This window comes from Lactuca serriola, chromosome 9, assembly GCF_051521515.1.
Source record: "Lactuca serriola cultivar US96UC23 chromosome 9, Lser_US96UC23_V15, whole genome shotgun sequence".
NCBI classification, from domain to species: Eukaryota; Viridiplantae; Streptophyta; class Magnoliopsida; order Asterales; family Asteraceae; genus Lactuca; species Lactuca serriola.
Window position 1 is genome coordinate 14945030 of NC_136416.1, and position 20403 is coordinate 14965432.

A 20403-nucleotide genomic window follows, 5' to 3' on the forward strand; every position below is an offset into this window, starting at 1 on the left:
CCCCCATCGAAAGACCATGACCTTCCTAGTCAACCGTGTCAGGGGCATGGCTATCTTGGAGAAATCCTGAATGAATCTCCGATAGTAGCCTGCTAATCCGAGGAAACTACGAATCTCGGATGGAGACTTTGGAACCTCCCATCTCATCACGGCCTCCACCTTGGCCGGGTCTACTGAAATCCCATTATGGTTGACGAGGTGCCCAAGAAACTGCACCTCGCGCAACCAAACCTCACATTTGGAGAACTTGGCGTACAAGCTCTCCCTCCTCAAGGTATCCAAAACCTCTCTCAGATGCTCCTTGTGCTCCTCCTGTGTCTTGGAATAAACCAAGATGTCATCAATGAAAACTATCACAGACTGATCCAGCATCGCTCTACACACGCGGTTCATGAGGTCCATGAATGCGGCAAGAGCATTGGTGAGCCCAAACGGCATCACCACGAACTCATAATGGCCATAACGCGTCCAAAACGCGGTCTTCGGTACATCCTCCTCTCTGACCCTCATCTGATGATAACCTGAACGCAAATCGATCTTGGAGAACCAAGATGCTCCCTGTAACTGATCAAAGAGGTCATCAATCCTCGGGAGTGGGTAACGGTTCTACACCGTCACCTTATTCAGCTTCCGATAATTTATACACATCCGATGCGACCCGTCCTTCTTCTTCACAAAGAGGATTGGGGCTCCCCAGGGTGAACTGCTCGGTCGAATAAATCCCTTGTCTAGCAGCTCCTGCAGCTGCGTAGACAACTCCTGCATCTCGGGAGGAGCCAACCGATAGGGTGCCTTGGCTATCGGAGCCGCTCCAGGAACTAGGTCGATCCTGAACTCTACCTAACGCTCCGGAGGTATTCTAGGAAGCTCCTCTGGAAACACATCATTGTAGTCTCGCACCACTGGAACCTCGCTCATTGTCGCCTTACCCGTCTCCCGGGTATCCATAACATACGCGACATATCCCGCGCAACCCTGCTGAAGGTAGCATCTAGCTCTCGCTGTTGAACATACTGCAGGTCCATGCTGTGGCCTCTCGCCATGGATCACCAACTCTCCCCCTCTTGGGGTCTTGATCCGCACTATCTGCTGTGCACAATCTATCACCGCCCCATTAGGGCTCAACCAATCCAAGCCTATAATCACTTTGTTCCCACGCAACGGAATGGGAACCAAATCCACCAACTAGCCCTCCTCAAATAACCTTAGAACACAATCCCTGAATACTGCTGACGCTCGCACCGATCGATCATCGGCAATCTCTACCTCTAAAGGGGAATCCAACATGCCCGAATACTCAGCAAACCTCTTGCTAAGTGTAAGGGAAACAAATGATCGGGTGGCACCCGAGTCAAACAACACCTGAACAGGGATACCGTTCACATGGAACGATCCTAACGCATATACACAGAGCACATATCAATATCATAACATCATAAAAATAAGATAGAGGGAAAGAATCATACCCATCACCACATCGGGTGCGGCGGGTGTCTCCTCTGCAGTCAGCTGAAATGCCTGGCTCCTCACCACTGGAGCCTCTGCCTTGCCCTGCCGACCATCTGTAATCCGCAGGGTAGCTGGAGTTGGCGCCTTAACCGGCACTGATGTTGTCAACTGGGGGCAATTGGCCTTCTTGTGGCCCCTCTGGTTGCAGTGGAAACACAGCAACTCAGACGTCTGTATCACAGGTGCAGGGGCGGTACAATCCCTGCTGAAGTGCCCTAGCTTGTCGCACTTGTAGCAGCCTGACAATCCCAACTTGCACGCTCCCTCGTGCGTCTTGCTGCATTTCCTACAGCGGCCCTGCCCCTGTTGGCCTTTCGGCCCCGCATCTGGTCCCTTGGACTTCTTCCCCGAAGCCCCCACAACATGCCCCTCCTCCGCCTTCCTCTTCCAGATGTGCTCCAGATCTATCTCCCTCTCCCTTGCCCTGGCAATCATAGAGTCCAGGGTAGGGCAAGCTAAAAAACTAACATGCTCCCGAATATCAACTCGTAGCATGTCATGATAGCGGGTCCTCCTCATATCCTCATCACCCGCATACTGGGGCACCAACAACGCCCTCTCCCAGAACTTGGCAGTGATCTCCACCATAGTCTCCGTCGTCTATCTCATATCTAGGAACTCCCTGGCCAGCTGATGAAGCTCGACAGCCGGCGCAAACTCTGCCCTGAACCTGGTCATGAAATCCGACCAGGTCATAGCCTCAACATCCGAGGCTCCCAATGAGTCACCAACAGACTCCCACCAATCCCTAGCTCGATCTCTCAAACATCCTTCTGCATATCTCACCTTCGACCCCTCAGGGCAGAAGCTAGTCAACTGCGCAGACTCAATGTCTGCAATCCATCGCCTGGCAGATATGGGGTCCTTCGCCCCGTGATAATCCGGCGCACCACTGCCCCTGAAGTCCTTAAACGACAATGTGCGAGATCCCGACTGGACAGATGCCATGTCGCTCCTGAATGCCCAGAGGCGATCCTCCATCAGCTCCAATATCCCTTCCTTGATCGACCTGAAGATAATGGGGGTCGACTCAAGGATGCCTCTGGTAATCTCTGACGCGATGAACTCGCGTAGCCCCTCATCTACTGGCTCGGAACCTGATCCCGAACCCGATCCCTCTCCTATACTGCCAACTGCTGGCCTCGAGCGTAGTACCACCATTCTGAAATACATAAATAATAACTATTAGCGATACTGATACCTCTGGAGGGATCACACCTACTACAAGTTCCCTGGTCTTATCTTGGCCTTCCTCGGTTTGGGTACGGATCCTCTGCTTTCAGTAGTACGGGCCCATACTACCTTCCACATCTATTCGTACCTTCTCCAAGGACTGCCTTGACTCCACCAGGTCCCTTTCACTACCGCTGATCACTGCTATACTCAACCTGGGCTTGCCCCAGGAAAATCTCTAACTCCACCCTACCCGGTCCTCAGCTGCTGAAGGCCTCCTTGTAATGCCAATTAGTCATTACTTGAATACCATCACATGTGGTGAGGCTCATATAATCCTTCGAGTAACAAACTCGGCTCTACAACGGTTAGACTCAGACAAGAGATGCGCAATAGGGCCAAATCCAGCACTCTAAGATTATTCAACCCTGATCACATGTGACGTGACATATTCACCTAATGTCTAACTCCCATCACTCAGAGCCCCACGAAGCACAAAGCAAGCAACATTCAGACAAAAGGGAACAATCTCAAGCAAATCCGTCCTCATAGAGAAAAGCTGAACTAGCATACAATGCTAAACTCATACTACCAGGCATAACCTAAACAAGCTATCCTACTGCTGTCTACTCAATTCTAGCATGCAGTTTCTCATACACTGAAGCACATAAAACAGGCACATAAGGCATCACTCCTAGATCCTTAGTCCTATTCTAGCATGTTGTTCTACTAAAACTGATAAACATAACATAAGCTTGTATGGGTACTTTGGGGAATACTTACTTGAGCTCGGCCGATCGCGCACATCACACACTTCGTTCCTTCTTAAAACTCTTTACTTAGCTTTTTTTTTGAAAATATTTTCTTCATTAAAATCTTTTAATCCCTCAATTTGAGTTCAGACTCCCCCGAAGGTGTGTCCGAATCCCTAAAACCAGGGCTCTGATACCAACTTGTAACGTCCCAAAAATACGAGCCAAAAATTTCATTTTTAAAACATATACTTAGCAAAACATTAGAAATAAAACGTTCACCGATCATAACATTTCATAAAAGATATCGCATGTCTAGAAAAACATTTTCATAAAACATAATAGTGTCAGAGTAGAAATCCCCAGGAAGATCTCATAGTGCGGAATGCAAAGCATGTGTGTGATGGGCCGCTACCGCTCCAGCTTCTTCCCCTTCGAAGAAGAGGTACCTGAAACTAAACTAAAAACTGTAAGCACGAAGCTTAGTGAGTTCCCCCAACATACCAAATACCATACAATCACATAACATACATATATTGTCAAGCATATCTGGGTGCCCGACCTACCCCTTCGGTCCTCTCGACCGGATACTGTCTAGTATATCTGGGAGCTGGCCTCCCCTTTGGTCCTCTCGACCGGATATTGACTAGTATATATGGGAGCTTGCCTCCCCTTCGGCCCTCTCGACCAGAAGCTGAATAGCATATCTAGGCGGAGGTGATGCGGATGATTCTTAATCGGTCACCATTATTACTTCGTCTACGTCATCCCCATCCATATCTTCTTTAGAGTCCTCCTTAGGCTCCTCATCAATTTCTTCTTCTGGATCATCCTATGGATCTTCTCTAGGATCGATTTTAGCTAGAGGAATGGGTTGGTACACGACTGGATGGTCTGGGTAGTAAGGGTCTCCTGGTAGCACAGGAAACATAGGGTCGTCTGCTGGTGGCATGATTGCTCTCCATAAATCATCCATCTAAACAAAGAACTCTCAAGTATTTTAGTATCTCAAATATGTTACGCATATTTTATACACATATTAAAGAACATTTTAATTATTGACATTTATTGATTTGTGATCGTATTTTAAGTTTCTTAAATCACCAAGATTTTAGTTTATCAACTACTTCCTTTAAGTTGGATAATGCATGAGGCCCGACCAAAATATAACTTAGGTGCACAAGCTAGGTTTAGTTGTGGTATGACCTATGTCTTATGAAACCTAATTGAGTATTTGATATAAATCCTTGTGTTTAAGTTTATTTAATTTTATTAAATTCCTTTAAAAATTTTGGTTCAAAAAGTTTTATTTTTAATTGTTGTAGAGTAAGGATATACATAGACCTACTAGAGAAAACCATAGACTATACTTGTATTTTTATTAAAAAGAAGATACTAAGTTCTCTATAGTCGCTAGCTCTGACCAATCTGTCACACCTCGACCGCAAAAACATCGGGGTGGCGACGTTACAATTGGATCACAGTCAACCACATATATTGAAAAATTAACATATTTAAATTAATATATTACAAACTTTTGAGTTTGCAAACGAAATTATATCATCTTAATTTAAACACACAACGATAATATAAAACATATCAAGTTTATTGCAAAAGAGAGGAAATATAATTTACTTAGAACCGATGTCCTACCTCCAACTTCTTAGTTACCCGAAAATACACATTTTTTTTTTTAAATATGTGAACAAAAATTGTTGGTGAGTTCCACAGGGTTTGACTCTGTGAGTTTTATAAAAAGAAATCTTTATAAAACATAGAATGCTTAAACGGAAAAGTTTGTACAAAAACATAGCCAACAATGTTACTGATATGATTTGTGTGAGACCCGATACTTGTAATCCAATACAAGTATTCATGTTGATTCACTTATAATAAATAAGTAAAAATTAACATATTTTCGTGAAATGAAATATTAAGGGTTTATTTTATATAAATAAACACTAAAAATTTGTTTAACATTCTACATGTGAATCCTTCTATTACAAAGAACCTTATCTTAGTCTGTAATAGTATTTTTGTATCCGTGATTTTGTGGAACAATAATCGAACTATATGACTTGAACCCGCCTCCATGAAGCACAATGAAAAAATTTCGGTGCTTGTTGTCCTAACGGAGCTTCATCGACATCGTGATGAAAAGTGTAAAATAAAAACAAGAAGTTGTCATCAAATTTTGTTTCAACAAACGATAGTTGTAGCTAGCAACCGTAGACAGATGTGTCAACCCGTATAGATCTATACACACATTCTTCGCTCACAAAAGATTAACTGTTATTACAGAGGACTTCACTAAGTTGGTGTCTTAGTTTGATGAATGAGAAACTTTCACAACAATCTCACGTTTTAGTTACAATTCCCAATTGTTTACATTCGGAAACTTTTTTTTAAAAGTTTAATTACTTTTAAAGTAAATCAAAATTGTTTCCTATCCAAATTTTGACAACACCCCGAATCTAAGTAACCATAACCAACACATTTCTAATCATTTATACCATAAGACTTTTGACATGATCATTTTATGAACAACTTATTATAATTAACATCTTTATGTCTATAAAGTGTGTAAATTGAACAATATCATAAATTGTGTTTCTCTTATCTACAACAAGTCTTTATTTATGTATTTAAACACTTATAATCACTTATAAGTTTTTAGGAAATGTTTCATTTAAGATCATAAGTTTTCATGACATATTTGATGGTTTTTCATGCACTAACTATAAATAAGAGTATTATTTGACACAAAAGTTTTCATGTAAAACACAAAGGTACCACAACACCAATATGGCATCATATATATATATATATATATATATATATATATATATATATAAACTTAAATAGTAAACTTTTAAGATTATATCTACTTTTTATGTGTAACCCCCCCCCTGCGAAAATGTTTAAAAACAATAAAATGGGGTCGTAGATACTCACTTTTGTCGTGTGAAGTTATTCGATTTAAGAAGGATTCGTGAGGTTTTCGGTTTTACCCAAGCAAGAGATTTGAGTACTTTTTGGGATGTCTTAATACATATAGACATATATTTACAAATAAGTTAGTCTTTTATCAAGCTTTAACTCACTTAAAACAAGTGAGTTTTATGACAAAAGGAAAGAGTAAAATCAAGAAATTACATGGCTTTTACTTGGATCTAAAGTATGTTGCCAAAAGGAGGTTGAAACACAAGCTTTTTGAAGGATGGAAGGTAAATTTTTTAGGGTTTAAAGTACTTGAAAACAACAATTTATGGGCTCCTATGATTCTAATAAATGGGCAATAAAATGGAAGATTTTTGTGGATTGTTTTGATGCTCGAAAACAACCACTGTTTTGGGTGGTTGTTGTCTTGAAATTTCCAGCAAAGAAGCAAGAAAAAGAGTGGTTTAGCTACTGTTTTGAGTACATGTTACATCCATAAATTTCATAAAAATTTTAAACTTTTCAAACATTCCAAAAATCCATTCATTGATTAGAAATTATTTTCAAAATAGTTTAACATCAGAGAAAATCCTACAAATCGTAACATAAAATGTGAGGAGGTGCACGATCAAGCCTTCACCTTCCCACGATCATCAGAAGTACCTGAAACAAAATCCAAAATTGTAAGCCTGAAGCTTAATGAGTTCCCCTAAAATACCGACACATAACAAATAGTACACATAATAACATGTAATGGGTCCACAACTTTTACAGACTGGATTACCCCTGAGCCTACAGTATGAGTCTGGCTTGCCTTACAGGCCCACAACTCGTATCTGGATTACTCTCGAGCCCACAACATAAGTTTGGCTTGCTCTCGAGCCCACATCTTATATTTATCTTGCTCCTTCAGTCCTCAGACTGGGATATAAATGACTAGCCCTCAGTGCGAGTCTGGCATGCTCTCCTTGGCCCCCGGCTCGCATCTAGAATGCTTAGGAGTCCTCAGTATGAGTCTGGCATGCTCTACCTGGCCCTCAGCTCATATCTGGCATACTCCAGGGTTTGTTGGCTACAGCACAGAGCAGTACAACCTCAACCCAACCCACACAACATGTAGACATGTAACAGATAAATACACATATAGATAAGTAGACAATATCACATGTAGTTTTACAGATCTACCAGACTAACATATCAAACTAGAATGCATATCTAACTCATACTCAGCATATCAATAACCACTAGGATATCTAATGGGCCGGCCTTGGTGCCTTCGAACCCTAAGTATAGTGAGGAAACTCACCTTACAAGTAGCACTGACTGTCAAGATCCAATTTGAATCACAGCTCCGAACTCAAACGCCTACAACCACTATGTGACTCATTTCATTAAAATACCAAATTACCAAAATACCCTTAAAGTTAAACTTGGTCTACCATGGTAAGAGTCAAAGTCAATAATTAAGGTCAACAGTCCATGTTGACCCAACTCGTCAAGTGTATCCTCCTGACTCGTCCAGTTCCTTCACAACTCAGAAAATTATGAAAAAGCTCGAGGCAACTCGCCGAGTTACTAGAGAAACTCTCCGAGTTCTTCAGCATCCAGAAAGCAGGAAAACCCTAACCAACTCGTGGATTTGGTAGAGTAACTCGTCGAGTTTTCCTAGCCGTAATGCATTCAGACTCTTCCAAGTAAAACCAAAGCTCCAAAGTATAGATCTTGTCCCCTAGGATTGAGATACGATGTAAAGTTGTTAACTTTACGTCCATGCATGGCATCAAAGGGGCTAAAACACTCAAATAAGGCTTATCGAGGGATTTAGGGCATGAAAGAGGGCCAATACTTGATAAAGCTTGGAACTTTAGGCTCAAAGAGCCACAAAAGGAAGGTGCAAATGACTGAAAGGTGGTTGAATACCGAGGGGCAGCAACCCTCTTCTTGCTCTCGGTTTTAGTGGGTTTCGAAGGGGGTGTGTGGGGATGAAAAATGATGATGTTTGAGAGCATTTCTTGAGAGAGTTTTCTGGAAAAAGGAAGGAAGAAATGAGAGAGAGGAGAGCTCGAGATTTATAAGAGAAAAGGAAGGAGGATAAGAACTAATCTTTAGTAACATTTGATGTGGTCATTCTTATTACATCATATATATATATATATATATATATATATATATATATATATATATATAATAGCATTATAGTTTGTATGTATTGGAAATTAAATGTTTATATTTAATTATTTTATTTATAAACAGTTGGGTACATTTTAATTATGCCTCATAATAATCTATTTTATATTTACATAAATTAAATATAAGAATGACTGACCAATGTATAATTTTGGGATATTTAACTGTTTGAAAAATATCGTTAACCACGTTTCGTTGTTTTGGTTCGTATAATTGTCAAATTTCGATCCCTCACTACTATTAGGAACAAGTTTGAATATAGAATTTAAATTACTCATCAACCGGAGACGTATTTAAATGATAATTAAATTTCGTGTTTGAATGACGTTATTTGCTATATATCACGAACCATTTTTAGTTCAGAATAATACGTCGTAACAAAATTTATCAATAGTCACTGGTTTTATTTCCGCAACACCATTTCTAAATAAAACGTATTAAATTCCTCAAGCCATTTTTGATATTGGTTGATTTGGAATCAGGCCGAGTGTGCTCTCACGACGTAACCAAGGGTCGGTTATGACTTGAGACTCAATGGTGGACAATATTGGTTGTTGACTTTGAATTTGGCCGTTAACTTTTGGTATGGGTTGACTTTTTGGTCAAATTTCTATTTTTGGAAGCTAGACTTAAGATTTACCTTGTGTGAGTTATTAGGAGGTGTTTGGCTCTCATTCCTTGTCCGGGACAAAACTATTAGATGTAGGCCACATGGCATTAAGTTGAGTTTTTTGCCCATCAACTACCTTATGGGCTATCAGTAAATCACTACCTTATGGGCTACTTGTAAATCTTCTCCTCCTATTATTGCAAAGTGGGTTGCTAGATGGGTGAAATGGGAACCTATTTTTACATAGTCGAAATAACCAAATTTGATATTAAAATAAAGAATAAAATTAATAGAGACATGTTAAAGATAATGGTCAATAAATAATTTTATTGATTGAAACAAATGAAAACCCATCTATTAATTAGTCTCTTGGCCATGTGTAAGTCCCCAAATCTGCTTGTGTATCAATCAGATCCGTTTGATGGTGCGGAATCCCAATCAAACGGATGATGCCAGATCAAAATAGAAGAGAAGGAGAAGAAGAATAACTTGAATCTATGATGTATTTAGTGAATAGAATGATGCTCCACACACATAGTTCACACACTAGCTCTTCTCTCTTCTTTCTCTCACACCTTAGAATACACACACTTAAGCTCCCCTCCAGTAATGCACTCCTCACCCACCTAACATCTATTTATATGAATATGGGAGCATGGGCCGTAAATGGGTTTACAACCGTAAACACCCGCCTGACCGTAAACGAAACCGTAAACACTGAAAAATACATTTTCCTAGAAAAGTAAAGTATAAACCATAATTTTGACCCAACAATCTCCCCCTTGGTTTATAGCTTTCTTTTCTTAATTGACCCAACAAGCTCCCCCTAAAAAGCAGCTGGATTTTCTTGTCAATCTTCATCGAGAGCTTGGTTTCAACATTAATCTTCGAATTCTTCACAACTTCAAGATGAACTTAATGAATCTTCAACGAATGACTTCATCTTGAGCAGTTGGCCTTGTCTTCAAAATTTGACTCTGAACGCACATTGGGTGAGGAGGCTTCTTGTAGAGATTCGGTGGTGCATTTGGTCTTGCAGCTTCGTTTTCTTTGGACAGTTCTTTGAAATATGCCCATCATTTCCACATTCGTAGCACTTCTTGTTGTCGAATGTACAATCTCTGGAATAGTGACTGGTCCTACGACACTTATAGCACGTCACTTCTCCATCGCATCTTCCGAAGTGTATAATGACGAGAATTAAGATAGGAAATATTTTATTTACGATCGACGTGTAAATCTTCCTATTATTCCGAAAAGTTACATGCCGGTTCTAATACCATATCTAAACGTTTAGAAATCTGAACACATAAAATTTCCAGATCCGGTCGGCAACAGACCATAGATCCGTTCAGACATTTAGCATCATAAATCATTTAGCACATAAAAGCATGTTAGGCATTTTCACTAAATAAGATAGTGCTTATGTCTATTCAGGTGTATTACCTAAGACACACTCCTCACAATCATTGCTTAGCATTCTAAGTTTAAGTCTAGAAATAAATCCATATTCCTAGTTCTCTGAAACTAATGATCTCATACCAACTGTGACTTCCCATTTTCACGGCCAGAAAAGACCGATTTTGTTTATGCTTTATAAAAATCAGAGTACTTCTTTTAATAAAATGTTGCGGAATTTGTTCCCAGAAAAACATGATAAATACGTTATCAAAGCATTTTCGAAGAAATGTTTTTTATTCATTTAAAACAACTGGGATGTCATCGTCAATACAGAAACATAAGCATAAACAGAACTTACATTCATTTACACTAGTGATCTACATCTCTTTTAAATCTCTCAGTGCAAAGTAGCTTCGTATCGACGCTTGTGATACAAATAAGCTGGAGTGGGTCAGGTTGGGAAACCTGGCGAGTACATAGGGTTTTCAACCCACAATAATATAATTATTATATTTAAACATCAAACAATCAACCCGATTACTCATCCCCGTTATCTTCTTTAATATTCCTGAAAGAATTATCTTAAGGGTCATCTCCTATATCATATTTACCTCTCATCTTTTTACCTCACATTTCCTTATATCCTCGTTCCTAAGGCATGAATACGTAGTTACAACGTCGCATGAACTCGTAATTCATAGTAAGGGTTAGAGTATCATCACCTGAATATACAGTCACAACATCACCTGGACTCATAATTCATCACCTACAGGTTATAAGTCTGTTGGTGTTTCCACGGGTTGTCTAGAATAGTCCGTGGTCGCCATCTATACTCTAGTAGATGACTACATCTCCAAATTACCGGACAAGGTTATAGTATCTTTCATCCTACATCACCGATTCATCATCACCTATCCATCGCCTAATTATTATCACCTTCCTATCATCACCTATCTCTCATCATTTTATTTCATCACACACCAACTATTTCATCTACCGATGTTTTATCCCAACATATTCGTAGATATAAAATAAATATATATTTATATCATTTAAAACATGTATAAAATCATTCATCCATCATAGACAGCAAGTATTCAGATAATATGCACACATAGCATGTAATTTATATAAAATACTTCATATCTATGTGTAAGATGAAAGAGACCATGTATTCACTTGAAAAAGTGGTGAATCCGAACTCAGACAGTGCTTCGCTTCTTAAAAATAATTTCCTTTGACGAAACCTAGTATTATTACCACTAGAATTTAGTCTATTATTCGCCGAGACTAATTTATAGTCTAGCTATTATTATTATTATATAAGCGTTAAACAATACTTATATAACCCATAATAATAGCCCAAGTAATTATTATAAGTTCCTAATAACGTTACTATAATTAAATAAACGATATATTAAAAATAGCGTAGGCGTAGCTCACTTACAGCGGGTTTTATAGAAATCCGGGCTTTGCTTGTAGCAGCGTTCCTGAGCCGAAAAGCTCTTCTTCTCGGAGCCATCGAGCACTCCAGGGCTTTCGCCTCGTGCTAGGCAGGTTCCCTAGGTTTTTCGGGGGGGGGGGGGGTGGTTCGGGGCTAGAGAGAGGTTCTAGAGAGAGAGTAAAGAGAAGAAAGAATGGGAAATGTGTGAAGAAAATGAGGGTGGGAGAGGTTCTATTTATAGGGTGAAAATGACTGAACTTGGTGCCACGTGTCACCATCTAGTGGCAAGATTTGGGGAGAAAGCAATGGCCAAGATTGTGCCACATCACCCGTTTTCGCACAACACACTTCCGACTTCTAAAATCCGTAACTTTCACATACGAGTTTCGTTTTTGACATTATTTATATCCACGCGTAGGTAAAAATAAGATCCACAACTTTGATTTTGACTCCGTCAGCTAATTCTCGACCGATCTTAAATTTAACAGTACGATGAGATTATATTGTTAAATGTCCGCGTAAAATTCATAACTTCTACATACGGACTTTGTTTTTGTCTGTATTTTTACCGTTGAGTTCCTATTAATGAGATCTTCAATTCTCATTTAGGTTGCATAGGCCAAAAACCGCTCGATCTAAAATTCGAGTTTCGAGCTGTGCACTGCTAAGCCAAATCTTAGAAAATTCATAACTTCCTAATACGAAGTCAGATTTGGGCATTCTTTTTATGGACGCTCTCGGTTTAACGTATACTACAACTTTGTTTTAGATTAATAAGGCCAAAAAGTCCTCCATCGCAAATTCACTATTTATGTATCCCAGTGTTGTGTTGGTTTTGCCGTTAAACTTCGACGTAGCATAACGTCTTCGTTATAACTCGGATTTCAGTGTTCTTTATATGTACGAAACCCTTGAGGCGTATTCTACAACTTGGTTAAGATTATTTATTCTAAATAATCTATTGTCGAAAATTCGTTTTCGACCCCTATTATCTCTAAATTGACTAACCCAGATCTACGGGCTTTACAATAGAGAGCAAAACGCAAACCGTAATTCACCGATTGAATTTTCATCCAGAAGGTTTGAGAACTGCACGCATAGTCTCAGAACAGATCCAAAAATTCTTCATGTCATTAAGCACTAACCCCATTTGTGATCTCTTCCTTTCCTCATTTCCCGCAATAGGACACATAATCTCAAACAAAGGTTTGAATGTTGTACAGTTGAGAGATGTCCCCTATCATGTACCTGGAACAACCACTACCAACAAACCAAAGTCTGATGATATGCCTCCATAGCTTCTCCGACACAAAGCGGGATCATTTGGTCTTTGGAACCCAATCCATTTTGAAACTGGGTCTACCTTTGTCATCTTTGCAAGGAACTCTCTCCCATGACATATCCTTTTTATCACAAACATAATATGTAGAAATATTAGAATCATTAGAAGATTTAGGAGAGTGAGCCTTTGGAACCCATTTGTAGTTGGGTTTAACCCATTTCTTTTTCGATCTGATGGGTGGCTCAGTACTTGATTTTGAACTCGAAGCCGATCGTCGAGATGACTTTGACCTAGTCGGTCTTGGTTTCGCTGGAGCATCTCTTGGATTGGACTTCTTGGCTGGCATTCCCTTCTTGTTCTTAGGAGTTGGATTCTTGGCCTTCTGCGCATTCCAGACACCATGGTCTGAACGTGACCTTGAGGGGTTTCTTTCGAAGTATCTCCCTCTTGGCGCGTTCTGCCAGCCTTGTGCATAGTAGGGAACGTATGCGCGATTTGGACAATTTCTGGCAATGTGTCCAGGTGTTCCACAGTGAAAACATGTCTGCTTCATCACATAGGAGTTGTTTCTTCCTGCCCCTGGTGGCGTGTCCTTTCCTTGTCTCTTGTTGTTCCCACAAGCACAATTACAGCAAGCACTCTATTTTGCTTGAATTGGTGGCTTGTATTTACCAACAACAGGTTTGTTAGGAGTGACTGAGTTATAAGCAACAAATTCAGAGTTCAAGGAGTCATTGGATTGTTCAATAGTGTTCTCCTTGTTCTCATCCTCTACTACTTTACCTGCACAGGAAGTAGAAACATTAGTATCTTTCATCTCAACACCCTCAGTTGGCCCTGATTGTTCAGTCTTAACTGAAGATGGAGCAGGGGTTTGGCCATACTGAGCAGACATTTCTTCCTCATTGGTCTCAAGGGGTGGGTTATAGTTGTCATTAAAAGGAGGTGGCACACTGTGATACCCTAAACCATTGGTTTGATTATCTTTAAAACTCAATTGTTTTTCTACTAAGTACTCGATTGTCTTACTTAACGCAGTATAATTTTTGAAACTAACATCTGTTTTTCTACACTTAATTTTCAAAGTGTCAAGTTCTTCAGTTACAACAACAAGTTTGCTTTTAATGTGATCGTAATTTTCACACTTGTTGTTGTAATCTTCTTGAATCTTTCGGAAATCCTTGATTTTGGCTTATAATTGTGCTTTTAATGGTTTCTGACATTTCCTAAGTGTATATCCTTCATTTTTAAGGTCCTCATTTTCTCTTTTTAGCAAATCAATTTGTTCACGAAGAAATTTAATTATAGTTTCACAAGATAGAGTACATGAAACTTCATTAACCGGGATGATTGAGGAACTCATTTTTTTATAAAAAATATGCCCTTTGACTAAAAACTCAAAAGTCAACCTTAAAAGTCAAATTTAAAAAGTCAAACTTGAAAAGTCAAACTTCAAAGTCAAACCGAAAAGCTAAATTTGAAATTTTGAAATTCAAACGAGAAAGTCAAGATTTAAAGTCAAAGTCAAAAGTTTAAGGAAAAAGTCAAAATTAAAAGTCAAAAATTAAAAACTAAATTTTTGGGTTGATCGTAAACACAATTTACACAGTTTACGGTCGAGAATACTGTTTGGGTTTGCAGTGTGAGATTACGGTTTGGAGTTTGCAGTTTGAGAATATGGTTGGAGTTTGTGGTCTGGTTTACGGTTGAGGTTTGCGGTTGATGAAGATTGTCTGTTTGCGGTTTCTGAAGATCTTGAGATTACGGTTAAAGTAGAGTTTACGGTTGTAACGAATTCGACCGTAAACACCCAGATTTCGACGAAAACACATATTTTCCAGCTGATTTGATTCCCCAAGCTATGAAAACACCAAACCAAGCTTCAAATGCACACGAACACGAACCTATTGAGGTCGTAAACGTGAAAAAGAAGTGAATTGACACCGGTTTGAGCTCTGATACCAATTGTAAGTCCCAAAATCTGCTTGTGTATCAATCAGATCCGTTTGATGGTGCGGAATCCCAATCAAACGGATGATGCCAGATCAAAATAGAAGAGAAGGAGAAGAAGAATGACTTAAATTTGTAATGTATTCAGTGAATAGAATGACGCTCCATACATATAGTTCACACACTAGCTCTTCTCTCTTCTTTCTCTCACACCTTAGAATACACACACTTAAGCGCCCTTCCCCTAATGCACTCCTCACCCACCTAACATCTATTTATATGAATATGGGGAACATGGTCCGTAAATGGGTTTACGACCGTAAACCTGTTTACGGCCGTAAACACCCACCTGACTGTAAACGAAACCGTAAACATTGAAAAATACATTTTGCTAGAAAAGTTAAGTATAAACCATAATTTTGATCCAACACCATGTCAAGAAAATGGATTAGAAAAAATATGTTTGGTAATGATAATTATTTCATATTAATTTCACTTCTAAAACAAATATAAACAATATGATTATTTATACGTCTATGAAACTTGTTTTAATTAAATAATTATAGGTCAATGTTATATAAAATTACTATTAAACAAATGATTTTATGTACAATTTTTAAATATTTATATAAACAAATTTATCTCGAGTGGTGTAATTAACTAGATATATTATGGATTTTGGGGCATGAGGATATTAAAACCAAATATCTTGTAGAAATGAAAAAAGAATATCACGTATAAATATTCCCATTCATATTTTAATGCCTACACATCATATATATATTGATTTGTTAGATGTCTTTGTACATTATATTTATACCTACATACAAGCATCTTAATTTGCCTAGGTTATTTTTTAGCAATATTCACAATTTGTTTGCAACGATCAAATGGGTCTTCATCTATGGATGATAATGAAGATGATGGTCGTTTTGTCTAAAGTAATTTTCTTGCTTAGAGTTAGTGATGCAACACCAAATGCTAGCTTTGATGAAAATTATAAGATAATTTGGGGAAATCAACATGTTCAACTTCTTAACCAAAGACGAGAGGTTCAGTTGTCATTGGATAAATCCTCAGGTTTTCTACTAAATTGTATTTTTTATGAATGAATAATCTTTACTTTTTTTCTCAAAGTAATTATTTAGATTCTATATTTTATTGTTCTATCACTGACAAAAATAAAAAATAAAAAATTACATAACCATATTATTCTGGTTTTCAAATATTCAAAAAGAGAATCAAATTATATATATATAAACTCCATCACTTTTCGATATATTAATTTGATGAGTTTGTTTAGTAGGGTCCATTATTATATGACTATATAGATGAATTTGATTCAAGGACTATGATGGAGTTTTTTAATTTGATGAGTTTGTTTAGTAGGGTCCATTATTATATGACTATATAGATGAATTTGATTCAAAGATTATGATGGAGTTTTTTGGTTTGCTTGCAATTTTGAGGATTTTTTTTAACATGACTTGTTTGTTTTGTAAGTTACATTCTATAAAAACCATAAATTTTAAGGAACAAATAAATTGATCAGCTCTTTTGGACTAAAAATTTAAGGCTAATCATAGATATGACATTGTTTTTAGATATTAAGAAAAACATATGACCATAAGTCATTAGAATAGATAAGTCACAGACACTTTGACTTCAACATTAAAAATACACATTTTTTAAAATAATGTTAATCCTTTGATTTATGCATTTTTTCTATTTTTAGAGCTTTATTATTATCGGGAAAAATAAATATAGCAAAATACATAAATTCCATGATCTACAAATAGATATTTATATCGATATATAAACATAATAAATTTAAGCAATCTGGTCATTAACAAGTGAATGATCACTCCATCCAACTTTTACACTTGCATTCTAGTCATTCATAGGTGAGCCACCAATGTGATTCATATATGAATCTATTCAAATTGAGACGAAAATGTTATATAGTTAAATCATTAGCCTAAAAAATACACATGTATATCTACACTTTTACTAGAATCTACACTAGTAACATGTACTTATAAATTTATTTGTAGGTGCTGGATTTGGGTCAAAATTATATTTTGGATCGGGAAGCTTTCAAATGAAGATTAAGCTACCGTCTAAAGATTCCGGTGGTATTGTTACTGCTTTTTATATATGTACAAATGTTTTAAACTTGTCTTCATAGTTCTTTATATATATATATATATATATATATATATATATATATATATATATATATATATATATATATAAACCTAACCCTATACATAGTTGTTATTGCTTGGACAATAAGTATTGTGTGGCATATAGTAATTGATATTCAATAAAAATTTAATAAAAAAATAGTCTTGTAAAGTAATGAAAATACGAAAAATAAATTAGTTTAAAAAAATCAAATCATTTATAAGGATAGTATGGACTTTTTATGATGACTTTTTATAATTCTCATTTTGTGAGAATGTTATTTTGTTAATATAATCTTTAAGAATGAAAATTCGTGAGAACAAGAATAAAAGAAAAATAATGAGAAAGTGTAACCTAATCGTTCTTATATAGCACTTGGTACACAGTTAAACAATACTTGTGTGTCTTAATATAACTTGCTTATATATATATATATATATATATATATATATATATATATATATATATATATATATATATATATATATATGGGAGGCTCATGCGAAAATGCAAAAAATTTGCGAAAACTCAAAAAAAAAGGAAAACATATGAGATTGTGTCACATCAAGCTTATATTTTGGACAATAATTCATCTAAATTTTGAACTACATGATGATAATCGATGATACATAAGAAATTGTTTCATATTAGCAAAACATGTTTTTGACTTTTTTATTATAAAAACTTGAATTTAAAAGTGGGTAAGGACATGAAAAAAAAAAGTGAAACGATTGTTAAAACAACCTTGAAATCCATGTTATATTAACATCCTCCTATATAAACTTATTATCTTGCTAATAAATTTAATTTTTAAAGTATATGTGTTTGATTTTTATTAGATAAATTTTTTTTCGCATTTTCGCAAAATATTTATGTTTTCGCATGAACCTATATATATATATATATATATATATATATATATATATATATATATATATATATATATATCATAATATATGAATCTATAAGTTTTAGATATAACTTTATTTTCATCACAAAACTCGAAAAGAAAAACATAATTTCATGTTCAACACAATAATATAACCAACATCAACAACATATTTAATAATATTTTTTGCAATACTACAATGAAAATAAAACACACACACACACACATACATATATATATATATATATATATATATATATATATATATGTATATATATATATTTATATAATAGTACGAATGTCATATGTGAATATCGTATTATTGTGGATCATTTTTTAATAAATTTTATTTGCTGTAGAAAAATAAAATATAGGGGATTCCGCACGGTAGAATAGAAAAACATAACCATACATTTTATTTCATATTATTTTCAAACAATATAAACAAAATTTGTTTATATTCCGCTTATATAAATTTGTATCTTTATCTTCCTAATTCAAAACGAATACATGCACTACAATGTAGTGTTTTGAGTTTTCGCAAATTGTATTTTTCTCACCATCTTATGCACCAAACTTCGACAATATTATCTATATATGGGAACTATATATATCTTTATACTAACCAAATAAATATAATAATTTTCACGTACTAACGATAAGTTAAGAAAACTCTTCACTTGTATTAATATAGCCACATATATAATGAGAGAATACAAAGCATTATTGGAAATTTTTAAATTTTATTAATTATGGAATATATAAGATCATATATATATATATATATATATATATATATATATATATATATATATATATATAAAGAAGGTTCACATGAGAACCAGAATAAAGTGAGAACATGAAACTAATCCAAGCCTTATGGTAAAAAAAATAAAAAAAAAGGTTCACGTGAGAACGAGAATAAAGTGAGAACATGAAACTAATTCTAGTCTTATGGTAAAAAAAACAAGTGGTGAAGTTTTAAAAATGTCCATCATTATTCAAAATCATAACCATAAAATTTATTTTTCGCTTGTAATACGATTAAAATCGTAAATGAATAAAAACTAAATGGTTGTCAACCTAATAACCCTTAAAGATCAATGATTTATGCATCTGATAGTATGCTTCTCATTATGTTGAGTTCATGTAGTTATTTCTAAATACAACTGTTCACTAAGAAATGGACTTTGAGTTCTTGGGAAATCGGCCAGGCAAACCAGTCATTTTACAAACGAACGTATTTACAAATGGTCTCGGTGGTAGAGAACAAAAATTCAGTCTTTGGTTCGATCCTGGTGCGGATTTTCATTACTACAAACTGCTATGGAACGACCATCAAGTTGTGTACGTGTGTATCTTATTTTATCGGAAATTACATACATCATATTGATATCAAACTTTATAGGTTTTGTTAGCTTGATTATGTCCAATGATCAAGAACAGAAAACCAATCACTTTATAAATAAATACTAATTGTTACATTTTATATTCATTTCAGGTTCTTTGTAGATGACACACCAATAAGAGTATATAAGAACAACATAATTAGAGGTGTTGGGTACCCTACTCATACATTGCAAGTGATTACGAGCTTCTGGGATGGATCAAGTTGGGCTACTGATGGTGGAAAAACGAAGGTCAATTATTCAAATGCACCATTCCACGCCAATTTCCAAGATTTTAACATTGATGGGTGCATATCGATGCCTAATAGTCCTAATAAGGACTGTGCTTCTCAAAAGTATTGGTGGAACAATAAAAAATATTGGCAATTGAACCCCCAACAACTGAAATCATTAGAAGATGTAAGAAAAAAGTATATGAAATATGACTATTGTACCGATAAGAGTAGGTATTCTACCCCTCGTCCAGAGTGTAGTGAAAAATGATGGGTAATAATATGTATTACATTTAATGAGATATCTTCTAACTCTAGAAATAAAATTCAAGGATTATGGTCTTTCATTTCGTAAAAGATGTACAAATTAGGAAGGATAACATTATAAAAATTAGAATAATGCCTTAGATTTCATATAGTTTTTTACAACTTACTTTAAAGATATAATTACAATACCC

At 36.2% G+C, this 20403-nt stretch overlaps 1 pseudogene; it reads left to right on the top strand.

Moving 5' to 3' along the window:
• Nucleotides 1–16138: 16138 nt before the first annotated feature.
• Nucleotides 16139–20216, top strand: LOC145075365 (xyloglucan endotransglucosylase/hydrolase protein 2-like; annotated as a pseudogene).
• The last annotated feature ends 187 nt before the right edge of the window (nt 20217–20403 follow it).